At 41.0% G+C, this 7,262-nt stretch overlaps 1 long non-coding RNA gene across 1 annotated transcript; it reads right to left on the bottom strand.

Annotated features, from left to right (window-relative positions):
* Nucleotides 1-205: 205 nt before the first annotated feature.
* Nucleotides 206-3,346, bottom strand: LOC140592563 (uncharacterized). Its single transcript, XR_011992892.1, has 2 exons — nt 1,628-3,346; nt 206-575 (listed from the first exon to the last, which is right to left on the bottom strand). It is a non-coding gene; the product is annotated as an uncharacterized lncRNA (long non-coding RNA).
* Between the last annotated feature and the right edge of the window lie 3,916 nt (nt 3,347-7,262).

Genomic DNA, 7,262 nt, shown 5'->3' with positions numbered 1-7,262 from the left:
TGGATTTTCTGATTTGGGCCATAACAGGCCCAGTGATGGCCCAGACATGGTTCTACCTGATTTGGGCTACAACAGGCCCAGTGACGGCCCAGACATGGATTTTCTGATTTGGGCCATAACAGGCCCAGTGATGGCCCAGACATGGTTCTACCTGATTTGGGCTATAACAGGCCCAGTGACATCATAAAGCACAATGGATACACAATTGATATCAATAAAGTTTATTTTTACTTTTACTATAAACAACATATAAATGCTTTTCAACAAACCACTGATTGATATTTAATTACACTTTACTTTGTAACATCAACAGACAGATGAGGCGTTTAAAGCACTTCACAATATACAAAATATCTAAGAACATGGCCCTGTAAAACTGGTTAATAAAATGTGAAATTTGGGTGGTCAAAAACACACACAAAAAAATCCAAATACAAAACAAGTAAATACATCACAAACAATGGAATTAAGTGTCATTTGCCCTTTTTGCATGTTCCTTCATTCCTCCATCCCTGTCAGGTGCCAACTGAAGCCATCTTTGAATGTCTTTCTCTGCCTCCTGGTCCGTTGCACTCCTAGTTAAGGAATTTTGCAGCCACAACACACAACACAAAACTATTAATGCCACCTGCTTCTAAGGCATAGAACATAAATCATACCATCAAGATCAAGACAGCACCCAACATTTATAGTATAAAACAATTCCAAAACACATACAGTAGTACACAAATAAGGAGATATGAATCATTATGTCCATGACAGAATATCATGAACAAGTAAACAATATTTAAACAGGGTCGTTAATTTCACCATTTAATTCACAACACGTCAAAGTTGTATGCATATATGTATGCAATCTGAAATGTAATATCTGTTCTGATCTGACATAAAAAACACTCATTGCTGAACTGTAACTGTCCAGAAGGCTGCTATATCCAATACTGCACAGAATATATGATTGTTCCATATGAATTTCATCCCTGTTTTTTTTTTACTGTGACTTTAATATGACACACAACTTTACCAACTTATGATCATGCATAACTGATAAATCTGTCGATTGATCAATTAGACGCGCATATATATATATATATATATATATATATATATATATATATATATATATATATATATATATATATAAGGATATATTTCCATCACTAGGAATTAAATGCACGAAGTCGTAAATTGGACCTTGCGGTGCTCATTTTTAACCAAACAAGTTTCAGATATCACCAGCAACAAAGGAGCAGTGGACTGAAGTGACATGTCCCCCATGAAAAGAAAAAAATAGAAGGTGCAGGTTTGGATTAGCTGTGGCGCGAGCTTTATCACTTCTCAGACAGAGAAATGTCGTTTGGCGTGGGAGATTGTTGTGTTAAATGCGTGTGTCCCACACACAATACGTGAGACTTGAGAGCTCTGCAGATGTAATCTAACGTTAAACATCTGATTTAAACTCGAGAGCCCTGTATTTAATATTATGTCAAGGCGTGTGACTTGTTTGAACCGACTTTTTAAAATGAACGATCATTCCCAACATACCGTTCCGACAGAATCTTAAGCTAAAATCTCTGACTAAAAAGGTTAAATGGAACTTTAAAAGTAACTGAAATATTTCACTTACCACAATTCGCTCGTTATTATTCAAACTGAATCAGCCATCTAAAGTCGATCGACGCCGTCAACAGCCTCAAAGTCCGGTGAAGTTGCAGTGACGTCTAAAGGACATTGATTGGTCTAAACTGAAACGTTAACGCCCACTTATTTCAGGATTGGTTGTTCAGCGTAGATGATCAAATACCGAACGGTCAATAGAAAAGCCCTATACACAAAGTATTCCAAACGGGTTTATATTTTTAAAAGACAAGATTTTAGAGAAGATAAATTAATGTTTTCATTTGTTTTTACTTTTCATTTTTTAAGTAAACATGTCAGATGAAAAATAATGATTGACGATATACCGTAGTTAACAAAAAATATCCAATAAGTTTTAATGGTTTTCCAATGTTAAACAAAAAAATTATCATATCAGTGGGACTGTACTATGTCAACAGCTGGTGCTTGGAGTCTTTTTGTATGTCAGCCATTGGCCCTTTATTGTGTTTCTCATGATCTTTAGTATAGGCTTTATCCCAAACAGACAGTGGTTATGATATAATAGAGAGCAGAGCCTTCAGCCACAATTTTATGCCAGATGAGGGTCAGGTATGGGACAAAGCATTACCAATGCTCGAACAGACCCAGGTGACATCTTGCAGATTTACATATACAACATAATGAAATGAGAACCTCATATATATTGCCTTAGAAAAGGTGCAACGAGAATGATTCCTGGTCTTAGAGGAATGTCTTATGAGGAGAGGTTAGCGGAAGTGAATCTGTTTAGCCTTGAGCAAAGGAGACTAAGGGGGGATATGATTCAGGTCTATAAGATTCTAACGGGTCTGGATGCTGTTCAGCCAAATGACTATTTCAGTATTAGTCTAAATATTAGAACTCGTGGCCATAAGTGGAAATTAGCGGGAGAACATGTTAAAACAAATTTGAGGAAGCCCTTCTTTACACAGCGTGTAGTTAGAGTATGGAATATTCTTCCTGCTAGTGTAACGGAAGCTAAAACCATGGGTTCCTTTAAATCCGAGCTAGATAAGATTTTAACAACTCTGAGCTATTAGTTAAGTTCTCCCCAAACGAGCTTGATGGGCCGAATGGCCTCCTCTCGTTTGTAAATTTCTTATGTTCTTATAGACTAAGACCAGGGGTCACCTTTTTGAAACTGGGAGCTACTTCACGGGTACTGAGCCTTACGAAGGGCTACCAGTTTGATACATTTTTCTTAAATCATGTATAATAAACGCGTTTTAAATGCTTTCTTTTAGATATTGCCATTTTCAAATCTATATAAATGCAAATGTGATTAAAGAAGAATATCAACAGGATAAAATTAAATTTTAGACGCCATGCTCAATGGTGAGTTGTGCTATTTTTAGAACAGTCACCGTGGGCAACTCATGTGGTCCTTGGGGGCGCCCTGGTGCCCACGGGCACCATGTTGGTGACCCCTCCTATAGACTGTAGTCAGAATGATCTTCCATGTTAAGACTAGTTCTGGTTCGAATTTTTTTGAGAATATTTATCTGACATCAGGCCAGAATTTTACGCCAGGTGAGGGCTAGGTAGGACACAAATCATGTTACCAATGCTGAAATGGATGACTGTCAGCCAAAGTCGTCCGACACGCAAAATGCCGACTGTCAGCCAGAATCGTTCGCCGCGCTCAGAACGGTTCTGGCCCAGATTAAAAATGCCGACAGTCAGCCAGAAACGCTCGCCGCGCTCAGAACGGTTCTGGCCCAGATTAAAAATGCCGACAGTCAGCCAGAAACGCTCGCCACGCTCAGAACGGTTCTGGGCCAGATTAAAAATGCCGACAGTCAGCCAGAATCGCTCGCCGTGCTCAGAATGGTTCTGGCCCAGATTAAAAATGCCGTCAGTCAGCCAGAATCGTCGCCGTGCTAGGCCCACAATCGGCCCGCAATTTTTTACCGTTGCTGACAGTGAACCGAATGTGCCACAACTCAGCGAGAATCGGCCCACATGTGCTTGCTAACTGGGCAGCAGTGCCGGCTTGACGCCAGATCTGGGCCAGACCTGTCTTCTATGTGCCTGGGCCACATAGACCAAACCACAATCGGGCCACATCTGGCATGCCATAATGTAAACAGTGCCATCATTGCCAGACCTGGCCCATATCTGGTTGACATACCACTTGCCATGCCAGAACTCAGCCAGCAATTCCGGCTTGACGCCAGATCTGGGCCAGACCTGTCTGCTATGTGGGTTCCCTTCAAATAATCTATGCATATCAATGCATATCACTGGAATATCCATGCATTTTGACCAATCAGATGTTGGTGATGAAACCTGCAGCTCGGGTTAGTGAGACACTTTCAGCTCTGCTATTAAGCACGGCCGTTTCAGCACTGGGATAGGTTGGGTACGGCTCGCATTATTTACTATGGAAAACTGCTCTTTAGCCGTATAATTCGGGTATGACTCGGTTCTTGGTGGCAATGCAAAGTGCCAAAGAGATCCTTGCTTTTGCCCCATCGCTTGAGTCACATAGATACGCCTCCACAAAAGATGCCAACCAGCCATTACCACAGCTAGCGGGGACTGCTAACTGCTAATTAGCAACGCTAATTAAAACTCATAAGACTGCTAAGCATAGCAGTCCTTTTAGTGTCAGCAAGCACTGGATCCTTATTGTCAGGCAGTTCTGTTGCTCGGGGCAACCTAGCATGCTGCTAAACCAGATGCCCAGAAAAGGCATGAGCACCTTGGGATTATTAACTATTAATAGGTAATTGGTGAGCGGAACACATGGATCCGTTGTCAGTGACCTTCTTGGCAGAACAAAGGCGAGCACTGTGTTTGCTATGGCAGGCGAGGTATAAGTGTTTTGAATTATGCGAGCACTCCAGTAAAACCACATCACAGGCCCCGGGTAAAATCCACTACCTGCTCTAAACCGCGAGCATGGTAATGACTTGATGGAGGGCAACACACCACTGACATGCTATGGTCATGCCATAGCTTCTTTTCCAGACCTTAAACATATGACATGCCTCTTCCCCAGAATCAATATTCCTAACCCCATCCAGACAAACAAACCATATTTCTAATATGGCGCCCCCTTGTGACAGGGAGTTTCACTACTGCAGCTTCACAACCTGTCAATGACACTCCCGGCATGTACAAACATGCTTTGAGCATGCAGATTGAAAACCACTCACTCAGGTTTTGTCAGCTAAGGTCTTGTTGCACTTGCATGAACAGTAGGAACATGTTGACATCCCCTCACGTTCCCCTGCTTTCCATAAAGAACACAGTTTGCAGTGTTTTCTAGCATGTCCTGGTACAAAGAGTAATTGATTTTACCTTGAGGAAATAATGTAAAAATAGCATTTAAGGTACTCACATTTCACCCCCCCCCCCCAAACCAAAAAAAGAAGAAAATCAATTAATAAAGTGCTGTGGGGGATGGTTAAGATGCAAAATATGTAGGTCGCTAATCATTCAGCTTTGTCATTTTTCCCACGTCACGTGACATCGATGTGCCACATGTCAGCAATGATTGCTAAGGTCCCACAAGGTTTGAGGTTCTGAATTCCATGAGTTCAATAGTGGAAGAACATGGTGAACGCTGTAATTCGGGGTTTGTGCAGCAAAAGGCGGGCATGGTGGTAAGACTGGATTAGAGAAGCGAAGAAAACGTAGGCGGCAAGTATATCTTATCGAGTCGATTGTCTTTCACCAGTGACACGTGTGACGGTGTTGCTGTGAGTAACAATGCTTGGGGAGAGTGGAAAATAAAGGTAGAGTTCCTGTAAGCGTGTTGCCTGTGAGGGAATTTCTGGGCATGCAAGCTCGGGGAAAAGGGAGGTGAGGTGAAGGGTCAGGAAGCTGCTAGCCAGAGCAGAATACAGATATACACTGAAGCACGGCTTGGTAATATTTTGAGGAAGCAGGGAATCCTAAAATGTACGTAGATGATATTTTAAAAAATTTCCAAAGAGGAAAGAGTCCATTAGCACATACATGTATACAGTACGCAGTTTCATTCATTTTCCACCCTCCACTTGCCCTATCTGAGACTCTTCCAAAAACAATGGGGAATAACCCAGGACAGGGTACCAATAAGGCATGGGGCAAAGTGACATAAACACAAGTCACAAGTAAGTCACAAGACCCAAGCATCAAGTTGTAACAATGATAGTACTTGGTTTAATAATAATTTAAAATATTTAATAGTGATTAATTTAAAAAGTGATCAATTTCATACTAATTATTTTCATGTGAATTAACATTTGCATCTCCCTAAGTAAAGAGTTCCTGTAGTAAACAATTTAAATAAACAGACATAAAAAATTGTAATGTAGTGTTTTTTTCCCAAATACACATATTTGCCATTGCATTGTAACAGGGTTCAGCAATTTAGCAGCGTAGCGTGCGAACTCCCAGCATCCTAATACTTTGTACTTGCGTATACCCTTAAAATGATGCTGAATAACGACTTAGGAACATTTCAAGATACGAACGTCCATTCAGAACGTAACTCATTCGTAAGTAGAGGAGTAGGTATACTGTTACCACTGGCATCCCATCCAGGACGTGCCCGGTGCTGCCTGGGACAGGTTCCAGGCCCTCTGTGACCAAGATAGGGAAAAGGAGAATGGATGGATGGATATACTGTAAAGTGCTCATGTCAATCAAATATGTAGCTGAATACATCCATCTATGTCTGAGGAGTGTTTTTCTTTAATTCATTGCATTTTACTTGTTTTACCAGTGAACCCTTCAAACTATTCAGCTAAAGCATATAACCCAATTCTCACCCTTACTGCTACCTGTTAAAACATCTGTTTGTTTTATGTGTATGTGTTGTGTAATTCTTGTATAAATATTCACTAACAAAACATGAGCTAGACACTGTTCTGTGATTTTAAAAATTCCATTGTACTGAAAAGATGATATCTCTCTGCTGGCCTGGAAACGCCTTGGAATTCCAACGGTGGAGCTGGAGGAGGTGGCTGGGGAGAGGGAGGTCTGGGCATCCCTGCTCAGACCTCTGCCCCCCACGACCCGACCCTGGATAAGTGGTGGAAAATGGATGGATGGATGGATGGATGGATGTACTGAAAAAAATTTGCTTGTTGACTTGGTTGCACCCTTTTGTACTTATTTCAGAGAATGTGTCCCTTAGGTTTTGTTTTTGTTAAACTTTTTCATTTATAACCTCATTGGAATCATAAAGGGTGGGAAAAATGTACTAAATGTAAGATTATTTTGGGCAAAGGTTTCTGAGAAGTCGTTCTGTCCAGATAGAAAGCATTGTTAATTTTATTAACACCGAACAATAGGTTCCAAAAGAACATTTGTGTTCCTCTTTGTCAGTGCAAAAGGTCCATTTTCTGTGAGGTACAGTACATAAACGATGTGTTACCATGAGCTTGAATAGACATCTCAAGCACTGTGCAAAACCTCATTTATGTTGTAAAACCTGTGATGCTCCATCCATCTATTCATCCAGTCCTCCATCCATCCATCCATCCATCCATCTATCTTCTAACTGCTTTCAGGTCAGGGTTACATGGGCCTATAATTTTGCTTTAGAGAAAAACATCAGTACCGCTTTGCTCAAACATACAGCAAGAAGCCTAAATAGGAAGCGTGCAAAGGAAAGAAATCCACTGGAA

The sequence above is a fragment of the Paramormyrops kingsleyae genome, chromosome 9 (genome assembly GCF_048594095.1).
Source record: "Paramormyrops kingsleyae isolate MSU_618 chromosome 9, PKINGS_0.4, whole genome shotgun sequence".
Lineage (NCBI taxonomy): Eukaryota > Metazoa > Chordata > Actinopteri > Osteoglossiformes > Mormyridae > Paramormyrops > Paramormyrops kingsleyae.
This window is presented reverse-complemented; position numbering and strand designations above follow the sequence as displayed.